The sequence below is a fragment of the Malaclemys terrapin genome, chromosome 6 (assembly GCF_027887155.1).
Source record: "Malaclemys terrapin pileata isolate rMalTer1 chromosome 6, rMalTer1.hap1, whole genome shotgun sequence".
NCBI classification, from domain to species: Eukaryota; Metazoa; Chordata; order Testudines; family Emydidae; genus Malaclemys; species Malaclemys terrapin.
The window spans coordinates 113,535,449-113,562,404 of record NC_071510.1 but is presented as its reverse complement, the minus strand read 5'-3'; the positions used below and the strand labels follow the sequence as shown (position 1 = coordinate 113,562,404).

Below are 26,956 nucleotides of genomic sequence, written 5' to 3'. Positions count from 1 at the left end.
TCCTACATGGGACTTTGGTGTGTTCTCTTTTTCAGATTCTTCAAAATTCCATCCCAGGTTTTACTTGGTCCATCTCATGCGAGGTCTATGCTGGTGTTTGGACACAGGCCACACACAGTTGTGCCGGAATCCCCCTACCATCCACATATGAACCCCAAAAGAACAGGTTTCAAGGCATGCACAAGACAAGAACGCTAGCATGCCTGAAAGGTGTGGGTATGAACATGCCCAGGCTGTGGCCTGGCCCTACACTTGCCAGTGTGTAGTATGGACAAGGAAAGGGACATGTTCTATATCCCAAATTCAGTGGTCCTCCAGCCCCTTTCCCAGAGTGCACTGAACCCTTTCCTGCCTAATCCTTACCCAAATCAATGACGGTCCCTGTCCCCCCATTCTCACCTGTAGTAGAGACCTATGCTGACCACTTGAGGTGTGCTACACTCTTCCACCACTACACATGGATATGGAACCTGCTCCAAGAGCAGTCGCCTGATAAACTGAGCACACCCGGGTCCTGATAAATGTGCTGTCAGTTGACTGTCCTTGTGACAGGGTATACCAGACCCTCTGAGGCCCTCGCTGGAAGCCTTGTGGCCCTGCCACACCCAGCCCCAGAAAAGGACAGTGGGGAGGGTCCTCCAAACTGCCTAGAGTGGCTGTGTAGGACACAGACAATCAGAACAGGACTGCACGGAGCAGCCAATCAGGGCCCAGCAGGCAAGTATAAGAAAAGCTGCAGGGAAGAGTGAGTTCAGTTCCTTCCTGGAGCTGGATGACCATGGATGGTGTGTGGCTGGCTGAGGGAGCTGCAGGACCTCAGACAGGGCAGTGCTGGTTGAAGATGGAGAGAGTGAGAAGGAGCTCTGGGCTGGTTGTTGGGACTCCCGTCAGAACAAGGCCCTGAGGTAAGGGTGAAGATGGTGCAGCGCCATGGGGAAGTGGCCTAGAGAATTAGATAAAGGGACATGGTGGACAGCTGCTATCTACAGGGTCCCTGGGCTGGGACCTGGAGTAGTGGGTGGGCCTGGGTCTCCCCCCTTCCCCCCCTCCACGCCCAGTTAACCACTGGGGGAAGTGGCCTGGACTTTGAGGCCCCAGAAGGGGAACCGAACCATTTAGTGGCCCAGCAGGAGAGCTGGGGCCTGAAATGCCCAGAGAGGGGGAGGACATTGCCTCCAGGTAACTATGCTATGTTGGGTGATGCCTGCTGCTAACACTTAAGATACAACAATGAAAAAGCCCGACTGTGCTGATGGCCCATCAGCAAGAGACAACGGACTATAAAAGAGCTTAGTCTTCCTGTGAACGTGTGGGTCAGCCTGTGAAGAATGGCTACAGGGGCCCCCTCAGAGGCATGTGACCATGTCACCTGATATTGGAACCCATCTTGAATTCTGTACTTTTCCATGAGAAGCTTGGCAGGGGGAGGGTGTTCAAACTAGGAAACAAAGGTCTCTTGCCTTATGCAAATCCTACTTAAGGGTGGGGAATGAGGTAATCCAGGTAGTCAGTTCTCCCCTGCTACCCCACCTAAGAGGACTGCTGGAAACAACTAAGACTGAACCAGGGCCAGCTCTAGCTTTTTTGCTGCCCCAAGCAGCAAAAAAAACACCGTCCCCCAGCCCCGCCGCCAAGCGCCGCGCCGCCCCCCCCTCCAGCCAAGCGCCCCGCCGAGCGCTGGCGGAACCCCCCCCCCCCAGAGTGCCGCCCCCCCGCTGAGCGCCGCGCTCTGGAGCCCACCCCCCCCCCCCGCACCGAGCACCGCCGGAACCCCCCCGAGCGCCGAGCCCCGCAACGCCCCCCCCCCGCCAAGCGCCACGCCGCCGGAGCCCGCCCCCACCCCCTGCCAAGCGCCGCCGGAACCCCCCTCCAGCGCCGCACCCGTGACGCACCCCCACCGAGCGCCGCGCGCCGGAATTCCCCCCTCCCCCCCGAGCACCGAGCCCCGCGCTGCCCCCACCCCCGGCCAAGCGCCGCGCCGCCGGAGCCCGCCCCCCGCCGAGCGCCGCTGGAACCCCCTTCCAGTGCCGCGCCTGCGCCTGCGCCGCCCCCTCGCTGAGCCCCGCGCAACCGGAGCCCTCCCCCCCAGCGCAGCGCCGCCGGAGCGCCCCCCCCCGCGGAATGCCCCGCCGCCCCTTATCAGGTGCCGCCCCAAGCATGTGCTTGGGTGCCTGGTGCCGGCCCTGGACTGAACTGGGGGAAAGAATTGGACCCAGCTGGAAGAGTGTCTGGCCTGTGAACTTACACTAAAGAAACTGGTTAAATGTATTAAGCTTAGTTTGCGTGCTCTGTTTTATTTTCTTAGTAATCTGCCTTGTTCTGTCTGCTACCCCCTTAACTACTTAAAATACACCTGTTCTAGTTAATAAATGTATATCTGGTTTATAATATTACCCAGTTTATGTGATTTCTAACTGGAGGGCAGGTGGCGAGAAGTTGTGTACACCCTCCTCCACATTGAAGGAAGAGGCAAATTCCATATAATTTTGGGTTTGTACTCCAAAGAGGGGTGGACATCCGGGTGCCGTGGCAAGCCCCTTAAGCTGAGCCTTCTCAGAACCGATCTCTGTCTCTCTGTGCAGCTGGGTGTGGCCCTGCCCGCTTGCTTGGCTGGAAAAGGCTGGAGAGCCTAGCCCAGCAATGCCAGGTAAAAGGGGACCCAGGCTGGCAGAACAGTCTGACTTAGCAGCGTCTCAGCCCACCTGCCCAGACATCCCAGGAGGTCCAGCCCGTCATATCCTTAATATTGCCACTGAAATAAATGCAGCCCAGACTCTAAAGCATTAGATTTTTAAAAACCATTAGTCCATGCTAGATACCATTTTCTTTTGGGGAGGCTGCAAAAGTCATCTGAAGAAAAAAAGTACCCCTCTACCCCAATATAACGCAGCCCGATATAACATGAATTCGGATACAACGCAGTAAAGCAGCGCTCGGGGGGGGCACACTCCGGCGGATCAAAGCAGGTTCGATATAACACGGTTTCACCTATAATGCGGTAAGATTTTTTGGCTCCCAAGGACAGCGTTATATCGGGGTAGAGGTGTATAATGAAAACAATAGCATTCCTGAAATGCTGAAAAGTATCAATAGTGTGTCCTTCAACAGCAGTTATGTTATCTGCAGCCTTTCTCCCGTGTCCAGGGAGAGGGAGATCAGGGCCACAGGCAGTCAAGTGTTAATGTTATTTGAGTAGTCTGATCCATTCTGTTTTAATTCTCAGTTCCTTTTTAAAAAAAAAAAAAATGTTCAGAGTTACACTATATGCACTAGTTTAAGTTAATGTTTATTTCCTTTACTTGTGTGGACCCTTCATTTGGGCGGTGGTGAAAGGGTATGTTTTTTGTCCCCCTTTTAGGTGTTGATCCCACCAATTGGTGCCCTGGGTTCCATAACTGTCCAGAACCAAAGAATTGCAAGGTCCTCTTTGTACCACCCAGAACCATGCCCACAAACCACCACCACCACCACCACCCCTGTCCACCCAGGTATCTATGACTATAAGTGGAGATGCGCTGAAAGTGCAATGTGCACAGAAATAACAAGTAACCCTATTGATTGCGGCTGGGGGGAGATTGACACAACAGGAAGGACACAGTGAAGAAACCGTGCCCTCACTATCTGAACAGCACTAATATGGCCCCTCACCCCACTCCAAAACACCATGACTGCTTTGAACCAAGGGGGTTACTCACGGTTAACAGCCAATAAGTGCCCTTATGCCTGAACACAATCACAGTCCCCAGAAAGCTGTTGTAAAAGCCACTCCCTAGCCCTTCACTAACTGTTCTCAAGCATCCTTCAGGCACTGAGTAATCTCCCTAAATAGCTGTGAACATTAACATAAAATTAAAGAATAATAATTGCAATTTAACTGGGCAGACACCATCTTTGGAACAATCACAAACCAAAAGGTGTTATACTGTGTATAACTCATTACCTAAAATGACCAACGAATGACTAGGGGGGTGGGGGGTGGGACGGACAAAATAGTACACTGAAGCATAAGTGAGTGGAGAAAGTTCTCTCTTGCATTTTTACAGCAGCTGCATGCTTTGTTTGGGACCAGGCTGATGTCAACCCCTGCCCGCCCACTGTTCCAAGACGTAGGCACAAACTGCATCTGGCCCACTGTGATCCAGCACCAGTATGAATAGTCACTGGGTAAAGGCTTTGCAAGTCAGTCCAGTCCTGTGTCCACTTTGTTCTAAAGTACTCACCTTTTGTCTCACAAATGTTACGAAGTGCACAGCACACCACAATAATGTGGATGGTGTTGGCCACAATGGCATCCAACCAGCTGCCTAGGTATCGCCAGTAAGCCTTCACCCATCCAAAGGGGCACTCCACTACCATTCCACAGCTGCTTAGTTGGTAGCTGAGCTCTTGTTTTGCTGGATCTTTCATGTCCGGGTTTCATTAGCCAGGGTAGCAGCAGAGATGCAGGGTCCCCCAGAATACCCATGGGCACAGAGACACTGTATAGAACCATGTCATTTCTGAGGAATAAAGTCCCTTCCTCCCCTTCAAGTACAGTCCAGATCTCTTCAGCACCCTGGCATCATGAACCTTTCCTGTGCGTCCAACATTAGTGCTCAAAAACCTGCCTTTGTGGTCCACCAGCCCTTGAAGAAGTGAATAGCACCCTTTCCAACTGACGTGCTCAATTGCTTCTTTTGAGGGGCAAAGTATGGGAATATGGGTATCACCATGCAGTTAAGAAACCCCATTCTCTACAACCCAGCTGTAATATCCAGAACTCTGGTGAAGGCAGCCAACCGTGGATAGATGAGAGTGTCGATAGCTTTGCAAACCTGCACCACCACGACCCTGACAGTAGACTTCCCCACACCCAAGTGGTTTGCGAGTGACTAGTAGCTCCAGTGTTGTCATCTTCCACAGAAGCAATAGCCACCTGCTTCTGTAGGTCTCCAAAACCAAATGTTCTCTTGCTGTAGGCTGAGGCCAGCTCCTCTAGGGTGACCAGATAGCAAGTGTGAAAAATTGGGACAAAGGGTGGTGGTGGGGTGTGTGTGTGTGTGAAGGGAAATAGGAGCCTATATATAAAAAAAAGCCCCAAATATCAGGACTGTCCCTATAATATCAGGACATCTGGTCACCCTAAACTCCTCACATAGCTTCAGGAACGTCTCGTCTTCATTTTGAAGTTCAGCAACCACTGCTCATCATCCCAGGTTTCCATGATGTGATCCCACCCCAGTGTGCTGGTTCTTCTGGTCCAGAAGTGGTGGTCCACCCACAGACATATAGTCACAACACCAGAAATCTCCTGCATCTTTGTGTCATAGGGCGTCAGTGGGGATCAGTCACCGTCCCGGTCACCTATCTTTGGCTTGTGACAGGGGTAAAGGGAATGGAATCTAAGATTCTCACCAGTTGCACACAGACACATTTGTCCCGCAAGAGGGAATGGGAACAGAACCACATCATTGGCCATTTGCTCCATGTCTTACTCCTCTCTGCTGCCCAACTTGGTGGGAGTGGGAGCTGCCATTGCCAGGGCACAGCAAGGAGGATCCTAGAGTGTCTCCTATGACGCACAGAATCCTGGGATACCACCTCTGAAATGCTAATGCTAACCTCATGTACCAAAAAAGGCAGCATGGTCGTGATATACCCTGGTATCAAGCGTAACCCCCACATCCAGAACAGCATATCTGGATGTTTGGCATGGGTATAGGGTATATAGGTGAGCATACACACAGTCCAGTACCCATGTCCAAATACCAGTGTAGATATAGTTTAAGGTGTGCTAATAAGCATAAACTAGATCCCCATGCAACAGGGACATTATTTTTAAGTAAATGTTAACAGAATTTTGCTGCATTGATCCAACAGTACAACACCAACCTGTTTTAGGATCTAACATAATTCACAAGAAGCTTAAGCGAGACAAGGTAGGTGAGGTAATCTTGTATTAGGCCAACTTCTGTTGGTGGAAGATTCAAGCTTCCGAGCTGCATAGAGCTCTTCTTCAAGTCTGGGGAAGGGAATCAGGTCTGGAGAAGGAAGACACTCTGAAGAAGAGCTCTGTACAGCTTGAAAGCTTGCATCTTACACCAACAGAAATTGGTCTAATAAAAGATTTGCCTCACCTACCTCGCCCCTCTCATATCCTGGGACCAACACAGCTACAAAAACGCTGCAAAAAAATAGTCTTAAGGAGAGTTTAGAACTCCTCCTTAAGACTAGTCCCAAGTTGCAGGGCTTGTGGTACCCACCAACAGTATTATAAACTTCAAAGCGGTGTGACCAAGGAAATAGAGCACCGGAGTCCTGGGTATTATTCCTGACATTGCCACTGACAAGTCACTTGACCTCTGTACTTCACTTTCCTCACCTGTAAAACAGGGATAATGATTAGAGCTGCCTGAAAAGTTGATTATTATTATTTTTTTAATTTCCAACAAACCAAATAAGTTTTGGGCTGACCCAAAAGAAAACATCTGGCAAATCAAAGTTTTAAAAAAATCATTTTAAGTAGAAACTTTTTTTTGCCTGAAATGAAGTGTTTAAAAAAAACCATTAAAAATGCTTAATCAAAATTAAATGATTTTAAAATTGAAGGAAATTTCAAAACCAAAAGTAGACTTGAATCAAAGAGATAGAACACTACAATTTTTTTCCCTTCACTTGAAACAGTTCAGCAAAATCAACTCAAATTTTCAAAATGTTTCAATGTCACCAAACTTAAAAATTTTTTACCGAAAAAGTTTCACTTAGAATAATTTCCCCCAATTCTGATTATGATCTCTAGCTCATTTTGCTTTGAAATCTCTGGATGAAAAGAACCATACAAGAGCATGGGTTATTTTTTTTATTATTGCGTTCATTTACCAGGGCTGTTGTATTTTGTGTTGTTTTTTTTTAAATCTCTGGTAAGAGCATGCATAGCTATGGGACTTGAACTGTTCACAGCATTGGTATACTGGGATAAAATCCAAGATGAGGAAGCTACAAAGAGATGAGGAATAAACTATAAACTGCTCAATCACCTTTTGCAATTCTGATATTTGGCACATTCTGATATTTGGCACATTCACGCTGAAGATCAGATGCATGAAAGGGGAGCAGAATGGAATTGTTCTATTTATACCAGAAATCAACCACCTTACATTTGGCTCTCAAACCTAGATGAAACAATAGTTGATTGACATTGAATTTCCCCATCCCCATGTGTGCAAAGCCTCTAAGAAGCCAATAAATAATTGACATTAACAAATTCTTTGCATTGTTTCCAATACATTAGCTCATTTAAATAAAATCATGATATTCCTTTGAAATACATATCACCTCCATCTGTAAATTGAGGCAGACAGGTTAAATGCCTTGTGGTCTTTGTCAACTCAAGTCTATGGGAGAGCCAGATTTACAACTCCAAATTTCTTAACTATAAGGGCTCCTCTTAAAACATTGGAGAATGACTTTAGTGAAGACACTACCTATGCAAAAGGGAAGGCTTCTCTATCCGTGTAGGTAATCCACCTCCACAAGAGGCAGCAGCTAGGAGATAGGAGAATTCTCCCATCAACCTAGCGCTGTCTACACTGGGGGTTAGATTGGTTTAACTGCGTTAATCAGGGGGTGTGGATTTTTCACACCCTTGAGCAACTGTTATACCGATCTAATTTCCTAGTGTAGGCCAGGCATACATGCGCAGTCCTCTAGATCACAGAGGTCTGTGTGATGTTGTGCAGTCTATATGGTTTTATAAAAACATGATAATAAGTGAATATAATGCAACTGGGATATGCTTCACGCAAAAGGTCTCTTGTAAGGTATCATTACAAAGCTTATAATCTACTGAGTGTGATCATCCTATTTGTAGAAATGTACCACTCTTGTATCTAAAACTAGAAATATAAAATATAACTCTGAGGGCCTATTGTAATTACGTAAAGTGTGGGCCATTAATGATGGTTTGGAATCTTGAGGACTCCCATTAACAAGGCCCATTTTCTGCAGATGGCAATGTTTACCTGTTAGTCTTCCTGTATGTGTGTGTGCTGGCAAGTGGGCAATGAAGTCTTGCAGTGACATGTGATCAGGTCACCTGAACTGGAATCCATCTTTAACCTGGTGCTTTTCCAGTGAGGGGGGGTGTGTGGAAACCCAGAGGGACAAAGGGTTCCCACCTTATGCAAAAGATATATAAAGGGGTGGAACAGAACAAAGAGGGAGAGAAGCCATCATGAAGAATCCCCAAGCTATCACCTGAGCTGGAACAAGAGCTGTACCAGGGGAAAGAATTGTGCCCAGGCCTGGAAGGTGTCCAGCCTGAGAAAAAACTTACTGAAGCATCTCTGAGGGTGAGATTATCTGTATTCAGTTTGATTAGACATAGATTTGCGCATTTTATTTTATTTTGCTTGGTGACTTACTAGGTTCTGTCTGTTACTACTTGGAACCACTTAAATCCTACTGTCTGCATTTAATAAAATCACGTTTTATTTAAAAAGAACAGGAGTACTTGTGGCACCTTAGAGACTAACAAATTTATTAGAGCATAAGCTTTCGTGGACTACAGCCCACTTCTTCGGATGGCATCCGAAGAAGTGGGCTGTAGTCCACGAAAGCTTATGCTCTAATAAATTTGTTAGTCTCTAAGGTGCCACAAGTACTCCTGTTCTTTTTGCGGATACAGACTAACACGGCTGCTACTCTGAAACGTTTTATTTAGTAATATACTCAGAGTATGTATTAATACCTGGGGGAGCAAACAGCTGTGCATATCTCTCTATCAGTGTTATAGAGGGCAAACAATTTATGAGTTTGCCCTGCATAAGCTTTATGCAGGGTAAAACAGATTTATCTGGGTTTAGACCCCATTGGGAGTTGGGCATCTGAGTGCTAAAGACAAGCACACTTCTGTGAGCTGTTTTCAGGTAAACTTGCAGCTTTGGGGCAAGTTATTCAGACCCTGGGTCTGTGTTGGAGCAGATGGGAGTGTCTGGCTCAGCAAGACAGGGTGCTGGAGTCCTGAGCTGGCAGGGAAATCAGGAATAGAAGTAGTCTTGGTACATTAGGTGGCAGCTCCCAAGGGGGTTTCTGTGATCCAACCCGTCAGTCTGTCCTTGCAACTAAGACTATGGCTACGCTATAGAACTTACAGTGGTGTAGCTGCACTGATGCAGATGTACCACTGTAGCACTGCTAATGCAGATGCTCTAATCCTACAGGAGAGAGCTCTTCTATTAACTTAATTACTCCAGCCCCCACAAGCAGCAGTAGCTATGTTGGCGGGAGAAGCTCTGCCACCAACATAGCACTGTCCACACTGGCGCTTAGGTCAGCTTAACTTACGTTGCTCGGGAGGGGGGTTATTCACTCCCCGAGCAACTTAACTTATATCGACTTAAGATGCAGTGTGTACACAGCCCGAAACTCATGCAGCATTATGGACGATGATAAAGCATTCATTACTGGCTGTGGGGATTGCACCAGACACACCACAGCCATGATCTTTTAAGTTCTATTTCAAAAGCAATAAAAGGCAAAAACCCAGTTCTTTCATTCCCCTTTGCCCATTTTTTGTTTTTAGGGCAGTGTTTCAATATCAGGATTTTTCTTTTTATGGGCCACAGAGGATCCATCTATAGCCATTCTTGTTTCAGGTAAGACAAGGCCCTCCAACTGGAAAGCAGTTTCAAATTCATTCCTCAGATTACACAGACTAAATCATCCACATTTAAAAAAAAAATACAGCTTTTGTTGAAAGGGCTTTGCAATTTAAAATAATAAAAACAAACCACATAAAGAGGGCAAACTAGTGTAAATGGAGGTGTACATGCCCTTTTCCCCATAGAACCACAAGCTCAGGAGAGCTAGAGTAGTCTCTGAAATTCACAGCAGTGGGGCAGATTCTTCTGAAGCTGCCCTCCATTCTTCTTTCAGACAAGTGACAGTGTTGTCAATTGTTATTTTATTGCCAGCTCTGAAATATTTCATGGTTTTAATAAAGACCCAGCTCCTGGAGTGGTGTGGTTAGATGAGAACACAGCTTTCCTTATAAAAGAAAGTTTCTAATCCTCCTGGTTATGGAGAAAAGATTGAAAACAAACCACTGACAGCTCGGACAGAAAAAGAAAGAACCCACTTTTTTGAGATCTCATGATTTTGCGGGCCTGATTTACAATTTTGGGTGTTAACAATTCAGAAGCAGCTGGAGGTGCATCCTTCTACCAATCTCATGGATCCTCTGTAAGCCCATAACACATTTGGAGACCAGAGCAAGTTTAAAGTAGGGAAGGTTGCCCGGTTTATAAATCTACCCAGAAATGTTCTACATGATTAAGGGACAATTTTCGCAAAAAAAAGAGTAAACATCTTACCTGAATGGCAAATTTTTAGATAATCTCTCTATTAAAAAAAAGAATAATAATATCCAGCTTCCGCACAGAGCACTGCATTCCAGGGTGTGTCTCTGTCAATGCTCAGACAAACTCTCCTGTATCACAGCTTACCCCAAACATGTTTATACTGATTGGAATGAACTAAGTCTCCGTTTATAAGCCTAAACACACAGAAGTAAAATGAGTGATGAAGTGAGAGTTTGCCAACCACCATTTTCAATTTGCTACACTTACACAAAAAATGACAGAGGACACTCACTGAGCCTAGACTGCACTTCAGGTTAGGCATTTCTACTCTTAATGTGTTGCACCACTAGACAGGACTGAACAGGTAGCTTGCTCTATTTGCATCTCATTAGAGATCTGTTCAGCTGTTGATTGTACACTGCTCTTAAGTAAAGGAAAACCATCAGCTAAATTCAGGAAGCTTTTCCTAATAGTGAAATCATTTTCAATTATTTTTGGGGGTCAGGTACAGGGGAAATCTCTTTAAGGAAGTTGTGGACAAAGTTTTATTGAACTGTTCTGCTGAGAACAAGTCTATACTAGATTTAGTCAATAACAGAAGTGACATATTATCCACTCCATCTTCCAAAAACTCACATGCTTTTAGATAACTGAATTGCATTAAATATCGTATGTATGCTACAGTATATGAAAATGACATTCTACCATTGCAAGATAATGTTATATTACAGAAGCTGTATATGTTTAGAGAAGAAGATGGTCACAAAGATAAAATGTGTAAATGCTCTTCTCCAAAAGATTAGCAACTTGAAAAACCAGACAGGGTGGGCCAAATGATTAGCAAGGGGATATGTGGCTTTCAGCTCAAAGTTAAGGCTGTATTGCTGAAAAAAGATCAGGATGTTTAATTCACATTATGCTATTATAATCAGGCTACAATCACCTGCAACTAATCGTACAAGATCCAGAGCAAAGTTAACAGTGACTACAGTGCAAATATTTCCTTGGTAACTGTAGACATTTTGTACCTCAGATATTCCCAGAAATACCTCAAAACGGGCTACTTGGGAGGCTGCTCATTCTAAATGTATCATTAAATATAGAAAAATATACAACAGATTAGCATTTGCTGTTCCCTTCATTAGTTCTTCAATTAAAGGTAACTTTTTAAGTTTTGATATGTCATGAATGCATCTTACATTGTTATTATTAGAGACAGCATGATCTAGTACTGCACAGGGCACTGGACCAGGAGTCAGAAGTCCTAGATCAGTGGTTCTCAATCTGCGGCTCATGTGACATCCTCAGGGCCAAACAGGTAGTATTGGATACAGCCCACAATGGTAAATAGGTTGAGAATCACTGTCCTGGATTCTATTTCCAGCTCTGCCACTGACCTGCTTAGTAGCGCCAGGTAAGTGACTTCAACTGCTCAGTGCCTCAGTTTCCCCATCTGTAAAATGGAGATAATAATCCCCCTGTAAAGGGCTTTGAAATCTACACGTGAAAAGCACTACATAATTGCTAAGTATTATTTCAAATCAAATCATATCTCCAGGGAGGGAAATAGTAGCAAAAGTAATAGGAATACACTAACACTAGTCCTGAAATACACCTCTACCCTGATATAATGCGACCTGATACAACATGAATTTGGATATAACACAGTAAAGCAGTGCTCCGGTGGAGGGGGCGGGGGCGCTGCGCACTCCGGCAGATCAAAGCAAGTTCGATATAAGTTTCCACTTATAACGCGGTAACATTTTTTGGCTCCCGAGGACAGCGTTATATCGGGGTAGAGGTGTATGTGGGATATGTTTGCCTATGGGTAGGGCACTACCAAATGTGAAAAATGCATCATGGACCGTGAAATTTGGTCTCCCCCACGAAATCTGGCATTTTGTGTACTTTTACCCTGTACTATACAGATTTCACAGGGGAGATGAGCATTTCTCAAATTGGGGGTCCCAATCCAAAAGGGAGTTGTGGGGCAGCCACAAGGCTATTGTAGGGGGGTTGCAGTATTACCATCTTTACTTCTGCTCTGCCTTCAGAGCGGGGCAGCTGGAGAGTGGTGGATGTTGGCCAGTCACCCCGCTGTGAAGGCAATGCCACAGCTAGCAGCAGTGCAGAAGCAAAGGTGGCAATACCATGACCAGGGCCGGTGTAAGGAAGTTTCGCGCCCTAGGCGAAACTTCCACCTTGCGCCCCGCCACAGCAGCTCCCCCCCCGGGAGCCGTGTGGCAGCTCCCCACCCCAGCTCACCTCTGCTCCGCCTCCTCCCTGAGCACGCCGCCCCCACTCTAATTCTCCTCCCCTCCCAGGCTTGCGGTGCCAAACAGCTGATTGGCGCTGCAAGCCTGGGAGGCGGGAGAAGTGGAGCAGCAATTGCGCGCTCGGGGAGGGGGCGTAGGAACGCTGTAAAAAAAAAAATTGGGGGCACCGCTTTTTGGTGCCCCCAAATCTTGGCGCCCTAGGCAACTGCCTAGTTTGCCTAAATGGCAGCACCGGCCCTGACCATGACACCCTGATTTCTGCACTGCTGCTGGCAGTGGTGCTACCTTCAGAGCTGGGCTCCCAGCCCGCAGCCGTAGAGCTTCCGGCAGCTGAAGAAGGTTCCTGGAGGTGGGTCTGACCCAGCCCTGGGAGCAGCCCCTGCAGGGGAAGATGATGTCCCATTCCTCACCAGCCTGACCAGGACCTGCAGCTGGAGCCCAGGATATGGTAGGAGCCCTCGGTTGGGCGCCCCCAGCCCTGCCCCTCCCCGGCTCCCAGCCCAGCACCCTGGCACTCAGGAGTTAAAGGGGCCTTGGGCTGGCTGAGGGGGAAGGGTGACCAAGGGAATCCCTCCCAATCACGGCACTCTGGGCAGTCGCCCACCCATAAGACTGGCCCTGCCCCCCAAAAAAGTGAGGACCCCCTCTATACCATGCCACCCTCACTTCTGTGCTGCTGCTGGCAGCAGTGCTGCATTCAGAGCTGGGGGCCCAGCCAGCAACTGCTGCTCTCCAGCCACACAGCTCTCAAAGCAGCGCCATCTCCAACAGCAGCACAGAAAGTAAGGATGGCAACACCGCGACCCCCCTACAATAGCTTTGAGACACCCCATTACCTCCTTTTGGGATGGGACCCGCATGGTTACAACACCTTGAAATTTCACATTTAAGTATCTGAAACTGTGAAATTTACAATTTTTAATATCCTGTGACCGTGAAATTGACCAAAACCAACCCTGAATTTGGTAGGGCCCTACCTATGGGTAGATCATGGGGACGGGGGATTGAACCTGAGCACAAGCTTCTACAGAGACATTTGTGAAACCAGAGATCTACATCTGAGCAACTAAGCTTATGGAGTAGAGTTAGAGTCTGAGGTCATTTCAACATTATTATGTACTTTGCATGCTGTTTGATACAACACTTAGCAAATGTGTCAATAACTACTAGTTTGAGAGTAGATAAGAATGATGGTCTTGTTAATCGTGGAATATACAATGTTCTCTTGTATTCATCAAGGTTGTTTTGGTATATGACAGTGAGACAAGCTTTAACGAATTGGATTGCACAATTAGATAAACTTTGTACAAGCCAAATTTTGGGCTCAGTTTCACTCATGCAACTTCGCTGATATTACGGGGGTTGATGTAACTGAGGGCAGAATATGGCTCAGCAGGAATCTGTCACACAGTGCAGTGAAGTCAGCCGGAGTATGGAATTCATTACCACAGGCCATTATGCCAAATGGCATAGCTGAATTTTTAAGCAAGGCTGGATAATTGTAGTGCTAGTAATGACGCTTAGGGATAAGCATGCTACTGTAAAATAAGAGTGATCAAATCACGCTGAAGGGTGTAGCCTGAAGTATTAAGGAAGTAACAATCTTTTTCATTGCAACTAGCTAGGAGCACTATGGAAGATTTCATCTTCCTTAGAACAATCAATCATGCATTAGTTCATGCCAGAGATACAGGAGAAATTTGGAAATTTCAAATCCAAGAGGTAAAATTAAAGAGACCAGAGCATAGCCTTGATGTACTGTGGTCTAATGAAAGTATAAAGCAATTTTAGAAATTCAGGTGCAGTAAGTTACCAGAAGCAAACAGCATGTATTTACACAGGGAATTTATTTATTTATTTATTTAAGAGTGTAGAATAGAGAGACTGACAATATACAATATCCTCAAAACAGTAGTTGCTGATAATTAGAAAGCTCCTAATGTGACTTTTTTAAAAACGATGCCATGGGAATTACAAATCAGTGCATCTCTTACCTCACCATTGTGGAAACTGCTGGAAAGTGTAGATGAAGACAGCTTTCATCAGCTGCACTAGACTAACTTGGTAGGGCAATTTAATTGCCTGACTTCTGTAAAATAAACCTAACCTGTTAAGAGGTTTCCTTCCCTACTTAAAAAAAGCTTTAGGACAGTAGTTAAAGGTGGACCCAGGAGATAATTGGTCTTTTCAAGACTTTTAATGAGATCCTTCCAAAAAATTAAGAATAATAAATAACAGAATAAGGGGCAAAGTCTTGGCAAGAATTAAACATTTGTTGAGCAATGGGAAAGTTACAGTGAGCAGCTACGTAAGTGCTAAAATTTCAAGGCTATTAACAGAGACATATGGAGAGAAAAGGATGACCTATCAGCACCTATGGAAATGCATTTAAACATATATTTGTGACAGAAGGAAAATTAAAGATATTTACTAGATGTCAGGGGCTCCCTTAGGCTTAGCCTATACTAGAAAATTAGGTCAGCATAACCACATTGCTCAGGGGTATGAAAAATCCACACCCCTACATAGTCTTAACTACACTCCTTCAGTCCCTGTGTAGGCCGCGGTAGGTAGGTAGACAGAAGAATTCTTCCATCAACCTAACTACTGCCTCTCGGGGAGATGGATTACCTAAATTGACAGGAGAATCAACCCTGTCAGCATAGGTAGTGTCTACACTGAAGCTCTACAGCGGTGCAGCTGTACTTCTGTAGCATTTTAAGTGTAGATACTCTCTTAAAACAGGTACTGTCAGCATCTGTCTGTTAACACAGTTCCCCAGGGTCCTACAATGGAATCGGTTATTTAATTTATTTCATGTTTTAGAGGATAAAATAAAATAGCTTGTGAGCTTGTATTCCTGCCACTACGTGGATTTGTTTAGTAAAATGCACAGAATTTAAAAAATGCTCCAGATAATCTTAAATTCACTGGGGATGTTGGACAGGAAAGATGGTTCAGTGGTTAGAGCACTTGAGAGAGCCAGGTTTATTTCCCTACTTCACCAACAGCTGCTTGTGTGACTGTGGGCAAGTCACTTAACCTCTCTATGCCTCAGTTCCCTACAAAATGGACATAATAGTACTTTCCTACCTCACAGGTATACTGTGAAGATAAAACCATTAAAGATTCTGAGGTGCTTGATACTTTAGTGACAGGGGCCACAGAAGTACCTAAAAGAGATAGAATTCACAATAGCAGATGCAGCTTAACTTGGTTGTACGTAATGTAGAAAAGGATAGCATAAATGGACTCCAAATTTGGAGGAAAGAGACTTGAGTCATCATGGATTGCTCAATGTAGTGTTTGCTCAGTGCACAACCAGGATGGCTAGATATATTTTAAATTGGTAGAAAAACCAATGTCAGAGAAGAACAATTAAATAGCACACTTTAATTTGGCCTGTTAAGTTAAATTCCCAACCTGACCTTAAGGAAAATATAGCTAAAACTGACAAGCAACATGCATATAAGAGAAATTACAAAAGCGAGGGGTAATTGAAAAGGGAATCATCAGAAGCTTATTGTATCACCATTAGAAGCAAACTCTAGCACGCACAATTAGATAGGTATAATGAAGTTTTCACATTTCTGTTACTCTCCTGGTAGTTGACAGTGGTCTGATCCAATAGGGCAGATCCTATGTTCCCTCTACTACAAATCACTGAACAGCAGTGCACCTTTGACATTAAAAGTGCCAAATAACTGGCACAGCATGTACTCTACAAGCCAAGTTGTATTTGTATCTTTAAGTTCTCTAACTTCAAAAGGAATGAAAATGGAGCTTCCAAAGTTTTTTGTTGTACTCAGCCAAGACCCAAGAGGTGTAAAGTGACATAGCTTAACTGAAGTCAATTAGGGTATGTCTTCACTAGCAACATTAAGGCGCTGGGAGTAGCTACCAGCACACTGTCTGCACTGTCACTTTACAGAGCTGAAACTTGCAGCGCTCGGGGGGGTGTTCACATCCCAGAGCGAGAAAGTTGCAGCGCTGTAAAGCGCCAGTGTAGCCAAGCCCTTAGACTGATGGCACTACACCAGTTTACATTAGCTGAGGATCAGGCCTCTGGTGCCCTGGGTTTTATAAAACCATACAGACTGCACAACATCACAGCCACATTTGGGGGATGGGGGGAGAGATCTATGGCCCACAAAGTCTTCATTCAAAAGCAACTAATTAAAAGGACGTTTATGATATTACCTTTTAAAATAACTTCCTGTTCTAAACACAACAGTGAAAAAAATTATAGCCATCACATGATGCTAACTAAACAGCAAACAAAAAAAACAAGACTCTCTCATTAATTTCCACTAAGCAAATAAACTGTATGCAATTCAGGTAGGTAATACAAATAAACATAAATCTCTCAGACCCCTTAGAAGCAATAAATTCATGATAGTCTTAAACTACAGAACTAAGGCAGAGTAATACACAGGTGTCAACTATCAGGGGTAGCCGTGTTAGTCTGGATCTGTAAAAAGTGACAAAGAGTCCTGTGGCACCTTATAGACAGGTGTCAGGCTCACTCTACACTGCACCAGGAAGTACAAAACTGTTTCCAATAATAGAGCTCTTTAATCTAGCAGCAAAGGGCTTAATGAGATCCAATGGTTGGAAGTTGAAGCAAGACAATGACTAGAAATAAGATGCAAATTTTGGCGTGAGATTAGTTAACTATTGGAAGAATTTAGCTAGGGATGCATGGATTCGCCATTCCTTCCAGTCTTTAAATAAATACTGGATATCCATCTAAAACAGTGGTTCTCAAACTTACTTGACCGGGCCCCCATCACGCACATACACACCCTGCCACCCAGCTCTGAAGGAAGAGCGGAGAGCAGTGACTGCTGATTGAGCGCCCAGCTCTGAAGGCAGCACTGTGCCAGCAGCAGCACAGAAGTAAGGGAGGCAATGTGAAACGTGATATATTTGTCAATATCGCTTTTCACAGCAGACTTAGCTTCCCATTGCCACCTTTACTTCTGCACTGCTGCTGCCACCCCGGGACTGACAGCCGGAGCCCCACCACCTCCTGGTGAGAAATTGGGGGGAGAGAAGAGCCCAAGCTGCCTTCTGGTGAGGGATAGCGAATGGTTGGGGGAAAGGAGAGCCAGAGTTTGGGTGGCAGCTGTCCCCTTTATCCCTGCCTCCCAGGTGTGCACGACCCTTCTGCACGAGTCCCAGCCATCCAGAGCTGACAGCCAGAACTCTTAAATAAATAAAAAGCACATAGCTCATACCTCCCTTGATACATTCCCATGCCTCCCTTGGGAGGCCCGCCTCATAGCTTGAAAGCTGCTGATCTAAAAGATAACCTATCACACAAACAGAAATTATGAGCTTGATGTAGACTTTACTGGGTGAGTTTCATAGGTCTGTGTTATGGAGGGCGTCAAACTTTAAAATATCATAATAGTTCCTTCTGGTCTTAAATTCTATGAATTTATTTTTCACATGAACAATAAAGCGGTTTATTTAAGGAAAACCACATACAAGCACACAAACAAGTCAAGTCAAGATATAAACAAATTGGAGAAAGTCCAGAGAGAGCAACAAAAATGATTAAAGGTCTAGAAAACATGATAACAGGGGACATAACAGTTTTCAAGTACATAAAAGGTTGTTAGAAGGAGGGCAAAAAATTGTTCTGCTTAACCTCTGAAGATAGGACAAGAACAATGGGCTTAAATTGCAGCAAGGGCAGTTTAGGTTGGACATGAGGAAAAACTTCCTGTCAGGGAGGTTAAGCACTAGAATAAATTGCCTAGGGAGACTGTGGAATCTCCATCATTACAAATTTTTAAGAAGCAGTTAGACAAAAAAATCTGTCAGGGATGTTCTAGAGATCATACTTAGTCCTGCCATGAGGGCAGAGGACTGGACTAGATGACCTCTCAAGGCCCGTTCCAGTCCTACGATTCTATGAAGTGCATGTATCCATTTTCTATTAGACATAGAAGCTTTATAAAGACATAACCAGAAAAAATATGTACAATCTTTGACAATTACATTCTGCTAGCAAATAAAGTCAGAGATTGCAACTAAGCAAAAACAAAAAAACTTAAGCTATAAAGTGTTCTTAACATGTTTTTTCACTAATATAATTTTTGCCACCATTATGAATGAGAAAATTTGACAATGACTATTCTCTTTAAAATGCTCAAATTTGTACTCTTTAATCATAATGATTATGGAAACATACACACATACCCCACCCTCCCACACCCCTCCCCTCAAAGTGGGCACCATTCACAATAGAGACCATTAAAAAAAAAACAAAACAAAAAAAAAACCCCAAAAAAACAATTTCCTAGAACAGTTTGCCTCCCATTCACATCTTTACAAAAGTGTAAAGAAAAGTCAAAAATACATCTAGGCAAATACTGCAGTAGGGAAAGCATCTCAAGCCACGGTAACACTAATACAACAGGTAACTTCACTTATGCTCGGATTCCCTCTTCCCTTCTACACCCCTCCCCTGTCCCTCCCCAAATACACACACACACACTTAAGCTTTACTCATATTAAGTATTTGGGGGATCAGGGTCTTAATTAGAGGGTCAATTTGTGTATGGGGGAATAGTAGTTCACATGGCAGAAAAAGATTCACTTCACATTCTGAAATTGCCTTCCTCTGCATTTCAGAGCAGCACCACTACATGTAATCAGTAGTGCACTCCTTATGTAGTCTCATTCTCCTTGTTTAGTCCAAGTATCCATTAGCATTTGGGCATTACTTCTGTTGGTCCAAACATATCAAGCTTTTGGAAATATTATGATACCATCCCTCTAAGATGCCTATTTTTAATAAACCCTTTCAAATACAGATAACATCCTAACTGAGAATGGTTAGGAGGCAAACATGCCTTGCTATGTTACCTGGGCAAACGCCACCAGGCAGTGCTAGGCTAGACACTCGCAGACAGATTTATTCAGATACCCTGTTATTTAATATCTTTTTAAAGAGCTGTCAGGTAACAGTTAAATAATGTAAAAGCTGAACATTTGCAACTTTCTCAAAGAAATGAGATAGAGGACAGGAAGTAGAGAGAGGGCAACTAACATTGTTCCATTACTTCAAACTAGATTGTTCCACATTCTGGAGAAAGAGATATTAAGGAAGATCCACTACTTCAAAATTAGAAGTCTTTGAGGCACCACTTTCATTCTGGTAACAGAACATATTCAGTGGTATAGTCAAGGGAAAACACAGTTAAATAGAGTTTACCCTACTTCTCACTAGGGGAATATGGAGTTTAGTTTACCCACTTCTTTTTTTACTACCACAACCCTACTGAATGTATCTCTAACATATTGACAGAGGTCAGGATGCTACAACATTAATTTGTGACTTTGTCACACTATTGGTGTGAATGACCTGACACAAGATAGAATTAATGTGATTTGTAAAAGTCAAAATGAAGCAGTTTATTGCTGTAGGTGTATTGTATAACTGCACATATATGCCACTGATTTCCACCCATTCTTTTATTTAGTTAGCCTACAAATTTCTACTGTAGCTCTGCCTTTTTTTTTTTTTTTTTTTTCCTTCTTTTAGTGCCAGAAATGCTTGGGTGGGGTAATACTCATACTCATAGTTGTAGTAAACTAGGGTTACCATATTTCAACAAGCAAAAAAGAGGACGGGAGGAGCCCCGCCCTAGCCCCGCCCCTGCCCCTCCCACTTCCCGCCCCCCCAGAACCCCCAACCCTCCCCCCGTTCCTTGTCCCCTGACTGCCCCCTCCTGGGACCCCTGCCCCTAACTGCCCCCCGGGACTCCACTCCCTATCTAAGCCTCCTTGCCTCTTGTCCCCTGACTGCCCCAACCCTTATCCACACCCCCACCCCCAGACAGACCCCTGGGACTCCCACGCCCCATCCAACCACTCCCCACCCCCTGACAGCCCCCCCCAGAACTCCCAACCCATCTAAACCCCTCTGCTCCCTGTCCCCTGACTGCTCCGATCCCTCTCCACACTCCTGCCCCCTGACAGTCCCCCCAGAACTCCCAACCCATCTAAACCCCTCTGCTCCCTGTCCCCTGACTGCTCCGATCCCTCTCCCCACTCCTGCCCCCTGACAGCTCCCCCCCAGAACTCCCAGCCCCCTACCCCCCGCTCCTTGTCCCCTGACTGCCCCCTCCTGGGACCCCTGCTCCTAACTGCCCTCCAGAACCCCACCCCCTACCTAAGACTCCCTGTTCCTTGTCCCCTAACTGCCCCCTCCTAAGACCCCCCCCCAACTGCCCCCCAGGACCCTACCCCCTACCTGTACCCTGACTGCCCAAAACTTTCTCCACTCCCCTCCAAAAGCCCCCCCCCCGTTTCTTGACTGCCCCCTCCAGAACCTCCCTGTCCCTTCTCCTGCCCCCCCTTACCCTGCTGCTCAGAACAGGGTGTTGGGCTCTGTGCCAGCCGGACACATGGCTGAGCTCCCCAGCACAACAAAACCCGGTCCCTGGCCCTGCACAGGGCTGCCGGAGCGGGCTGCAGGAGGAGGAGCTGCCGGCCAGCTCAGAATGCAGGGGTGGGGGTGGGAGGAGGAAGCTGCTCCGGAGTCCAGCCCGGGACTTTCCTGCAGCCCTCCCAGCCGCTCGCTCTGCCGGGGGAGGGGGAAATCCCGGACATTGTGAGTGCTTTACAAATTCCCCCCGGACGCTATTTTTAGCACACAAAAGGAGGACATGTCCGGGTAAATCCGGACGAATGGTAACCCTAAGTAAACTAACGGGAGTTAAGATCAAATTTTGAGGGCCATTTAAAACTACATACATAAAAATTAAGAAGAGATGTTAAATGTACCATTCTATGATGACTGTGGAGGACAAATAAGAGTTAAGATTTATAATGAAATATACTGTGCCTCCTTTATGTTAATTGTGTTTCCCTTCATTCACTAGGATGCTTTCCTTCGACTAGACAGATTGATTGGGCTCTTGGGGGTTTATTGTCTCCAATTTTTCATGTACTGCCTAATTATTTGTTTCTTGCTCATCTATCCCATGACTTCTATCTTTGTATTGTTTCCACTCTATGCCATCCTGTTCAGCACTGTTTCTATGATTAAGACAACCATGTCCAGTAAACTTGCTCAAGTTCTCTGAGAAAGTTATCAAATTAAGATATAAATCAGAAAAAAGTTATACTTTAAAGTCTGATATCCAACACGGCACAAAACTCTATTGTGTTAGAGTTTTACACGTGTCCTAAGGAGTCAAGATGTAGGAATACTTGTTAGGTCAGGCCTGCACAACATGAGGCCCGCGTGGGCTCACTGTGCAGCCCGCGGGCAAGCAGCGGGGTGGGGCTGCTGGGTTCGCCCCCTGCCCGGGGTGGGGCCCCGCCTCACAACCCTGCACGTGCCGCGCTCCAGCCGCCCTAACGGCCAGAACCGCACGTGTCTCCATCTCCTGTTCCCTCCGCCTGGCGTACAACAGTGCATCGCTTCTTGGGCCCGCTGAAGCAGAGCCAGTAAGTGCCAAGCGAGGGGAGGGGTGTCCAGCCTGGATTCGAGCTGCAGCTCAGGGGGGGAGGGGGAAACTGGGCCGAGACCCCCCCAAACCCTCCCTTCAGTTGGGGGCGGGGCAGCTACTGCGCTGGTTGGTCCCAGGGTGGCCTCCATAGTGATCAGGGGGTGGGGGGGGGTTGAACTGTTTGTGGGCAGCCAGGAAATCCCCAGGGGAGGGAGGGAGGGTGTGTGTGTGTTTTGCACCTGCTCCGCCCCGACTGCTGCCTCCTTCCCTGGTCCAGGGACCTTCTTCCCCCCCACCCCAGGCCCTATCACACTGCCCCCCCCGGGCTCCCTGCGCCCCCTGTGTTTGTGTGTTGGACAGTCGCATCCAATCCCTTCATACCGCCACCCTTTCCCCTCCCCTTAGTTCATAGCCCCAGAAAATCCCTTCAAACTGTCCCTCTTTTCCCCTCCCCTTATTTCATGGGGGGATGATGAGCCGGGTGGGCAGTGGCAGCGAGGCTTTATATTTGGGGGGGGAGGTGTGAGGAGGCGAGCGGCGAATCAGTGGCTGGAGGGGTTGTTTCCGCGGGGCTGGGCGGCGCTGGGGGGTTTCGGCCCTCAGCTGTTTTCTTTGGAGTAATATGGCCCTTGCTGCTTTACGAGTTGTGCAGGCCTGTGTTAGGTAATATTTTTGCATCTTCAGAGTGTTGATCAATACCCCTAGGAGATGGGTAATGAAGGCTTCTTTGCATTTTAAAGAAAGAGAAACAGATACGGAAAGGTTAGGAGATTTGCCCAAAGCCACATAGCAGAGATATGATTAACATTCAGGAGTTTCTGGCTCCATTCTTTTGCTCAAACAATTAGGATCAGACTGTTCCATTTAGCAGATGTTGGTTAAAGAAAACAGCCAAGGATAAAGATCGGAAACCCTTATGATTCCAATTCCCAAAAGGAGAATTTAAACCTATGGCAGACTTCATAATCAGGCCTAACACAACTAACATGCTGTCAAAATAAGGCCTGCATAACTACAGTAAAAAAAAAATTAGCAAATGAGTTCAGGCTAATTTGAATAGAAGCGGCAGGCAAGTGGCTCATTCAATTTAATATTGCAAATTGCAAGACTAGGGACCAGAATACTCTCAGGAAGTCTCACAAGAGAGAACAAGCAAAGAACAAATCAAGTTACTGAAAGTAAGGCCACCTCAATGTTTAGCACTAGTTAAAAAAAAAAAAAAAGTTTGGGGCATATGTCCAGGAGTATGAAGCATAAATTACTCCAATGCTACAAAAGTACTCAATCTTTTACTGGCAAGGGAATTCACATTTGGAATCTTCATAGACTGAAATAAAGCAGACAGTGACCAAATCATCTTGGTCACCGTGAGCTTGAGTTATTTAAAAACAGATCAACCACCAACCATGATTTGATACCATACAGTTTGACACTCATAAGCTCATACCAGGAGTTAGATTTCCAGGCTTTAATAAGAGTATGTGCAGGATTTATTTTAGGAACTGATTAGCTAGTAGTCCACTTGGTTTGTACTTGGCTCACTTTTCTCTTACCCTTTCTACAATATATTTACAATAGAAAAAGGTGATCACAAATCATCTGAGAGCCTCCAGTACCCAGAAGTTCCTGGTACTATATCTACACAGCTACTTAGGCAGCTACTTACACAGTCCTCGTAACTGTAGCATCTGAGGTACTTCACTTCCTAAATATCTCTAATATATTCTTAACAAAAAAAAGTTAGGATATTGTTTTGATAACTAACTCATCCAATTACGCAATTCTATTAGAACTTTTAGAGAAAAAAAGCTAATGTTTTAGGGACATTATTTTAAATCTTAATAGGTAATAGACATGGAGTAGTAAGAAATCTGAACCAAAGAGACAATTAACCAAAAAGCCCAGAAGAATTAACACTAATTTTCTTTGGTTCACTATTACATTAAGTGTTCTAAATAGTGACAAACCTCGCAGATGATATTCTTGGCAAGTTTTATTACATGATTATAAATGTTCCTTAATAAGCACCAGTTTCACTTCTGTAGAAGACTATGTAAACATAGCTTTTAATTAGTCAATTACCACCATTTTATAGATGTGGAAACAAACAAAATTTAAGGGCCTTGCCCAAGGCCACACAGCCTGATCCAGCCAGGATTATCAGAACTCACAGCTCTCAGTCCCTTCTTCCATTCCACCCTATCATCACCAAAAGTAAGATGCACCAACCAATTACTAAACAGTCCCTAAAATATAGTGAGGAGCTGCTTTTGTCATTAGAGTTTGAACTTCCATTTTCACATTCCCTATAAGTAAAAGTCTTTCAGGTCAGGATTACCTACCTAGGTCTGTACAGCACCAAATTACACCGTTGGCACTCAAAACAAAACAAACAAAAAACCCACCACTAACAAAAACTTGTTTACAAATGTAGGTGAAATACACTATACTTGTGACCCACAAAAGTCACATAAATCTACCAAGCGATTCAAACAAAAAATTCTCCCCTCCCTCAAAACTATTTTTCTGTGAGAATGTGCTATAGTCACTTTATTAGAGGATGTGACAGCCCGAAATTCATGTAATATGTAAGCATTTATATAACCTTTACATTTGGCCAAAATATTAAAGTTTAAGCATTATATTGGAATAACATCTCATTTCCTTAAGAGAAAAAAAAGGAAGAAAACCATCTCTTAGTTGACTAAGGAATTAATATACTGTAGAGTTTTACTTCCTTTGTTATACTGTTGAGCTTTATAGAACGTTGTGTAGATGGAAATTGTTGCAGTCACAGTGGAATCAGGCAATCATTGTTATATTAAAGGAAAAGGAAACTTTACCAACGAGCACAAGAAGTAGAGAGTCTTTAAAAAAAAACAACAACATACTGCAGCCTACACAGTGATATAGAAGCAGCATATTCTGGAGTCAAGGCAGGTGCATCATAATTTGCCTTTGTCCACCCAGTCCAGGGAGAATGACGTGCATTTCTCTATTGTGCTGGCAGACAGGGATTGAAAAGACATTTGAAAACAAACACCAGTAGGTTTGGCTTTTTTATTTCCTCCACCAGCTTCAGCAACACACCAATGCAAGGTGCTTCTGCACTGAGTTAATGTTTACCTTAAAAAGTGATCATTCTGAAAATGAATCAGAACTGGCAGGTGCACTGGTCATTTAAACAAGCAGCAGTGCTGAGAGTGCACTATTAAGAGATTAGTGAATGCCCAGGAAAAATTAGCTATTTTAGCTTTACACTATATAAGCGATATTAATATTATTTAACGTTAAATAGCTAGTTTAGTTTATGAAGCGCCTTCAGGCTCCTATCCTGGAGGTCAACTACAGAAACCTCGGAGATTGCGGTACTCAGTACACAAGTCTGTAGAGACAAAGGCTGAAGGGTGACAGCACTTGCACCCTGAATCTAGCTGGGACCTGTTTGGATGCCTGTGGAGGAGCGACAAAAACCTGTTTGGCCTTTCTCTGGGGATCGGTTGTGTGGCTCTGAACTTTAGTCTGGGTTCAGGCAGAGCCACTCCTTCCCCCTGCGCTGGGCATGGCAGCCTCCATCCTTCCCATGGAGCTTGTGGCCTCGCTTTCTCGGGTCTGAGCAAGCCAACAGGAATAGCTCCGAGCCAGGGGCGCTGCGAGCCATTGAACCGAACCGTAAACCCGGTGTGTGATGGGAACCACTTCAAGCCAGGGGGTGCTGCTGGCCGCACCCCTCGTTCCAGCGCCTATGCAGCGAGCCCGGCAGGAGGACAGAGGAGGATCAGGGCTCAGTGAAAGTTAGAGTCACTTTACCATGGTCAGCAGCCGGCTGGGTTAAAGCGGCGCAGAGCCGCGCGGGCGCGGCAGGAGAAGGGCACGGCACTCATCGCCGGGGCGAGCGGCGTAAGGACATAGCCGGGTTGGGCTTGGGGGGAAGCGGCACCATTTAACCGCCCTCAAGCCCTTCAACCCGCCTCCAGAGCCGGGGGACACGCCGCCGCTCCTGCCCCAACCCACCAGCCAGGGCTGTCCCGCGCGGAGACCCCCCCTATGCCCCTCGCCCCGGCTCCGGTGCGAGAGCCGCACCCGGAGAGCAGCGCCCCGCCTCCGCAGCCCCTTACCTCTCGCGGAAACTTGGGCTCCCCGCGGGCTCCTCCGGCCGCTCCTGGCAGCGTTTCCCGCCCTACACCTGCATGCTCGCCTCGCCCCGCTACCAGGGCAGAGGCGCACCAGCCGCCTGGGGTTGGCTCGGGCTCTCCCAGCCCTCCAATGGCGCTCCGCTCCCTCCGCAAGCTGGCTCAGGACTTGCCAAACTAGTTCCTCAACTCTACGCAAGGTGTCTGGCCGCAGGCAGGTTAGAGCCGGGTGGGGTGAGGGGGTGGGGGTGTTTGCTCATTTGGGCTCATCCTATTCGGGGGGGGAGAGAAGGATCCACCTCTGCAGCAGCTGCCCTGAAGCCCTAACTAAGCCCTTCCCCTAGCCAGGGAAGAGCCCACGTGACTCCCAGGTAATAACAGCGGCCACCGGAGCAGGAGACTTCCCCCCTTCCCCATCCCCGCCGCAGGGGAGCGGCCTGAGCTGATCTCTGGTTACACTCTGTCTAGAGCGCGCTCCCACTGGCGAGAGACACCAGCAGAACCATGCCCGCTCCTCCTGTGCCCACCTCCCTGCCCTGCCCTGAGGGTTTGCAGGGGTTGGCTTGTTGTTATTGTGTGTGGTTCAAGGTTCCCAGCGGTACTCAGCCTTGCCTTGGTCCCTGTTTAAAAATAAATCTGAACAATGCCAGAATCATCTGAGGCAATTACTCATCTCTACCCCAGTCCCTCTAGCTGTATCAGTTTCCTAATTCGGGACTTCCCTGTAAGTGGGA

At 46.0% G+C, this 26,956-nt stretch overlaps 1 protein-coding gene across 1 annotated transcript in view; it reads right to left on the bottom strand.

Annotated features, from left to right (window-relative positions):
- ATP8B1 (ATPase phospholipid transporting 8B1) overlaps nucleotides 1-26,457 on the bottom strand; it is a 114,796-nt gene extending 88,339 nt beyond the window's left edge. The window contains exon 1 of the mRNA XM_054032693.1: nucleotides 26,208-26,457. The gene's annotated coding sequence lies outside the window, so the exon portion shown is untranslated. The remainder of the gene's footprint in view (nucleotides 1-26,207) is intronic.
- Nucleotides 26,458-26,956: the final 499 nt, after the last annotated feature.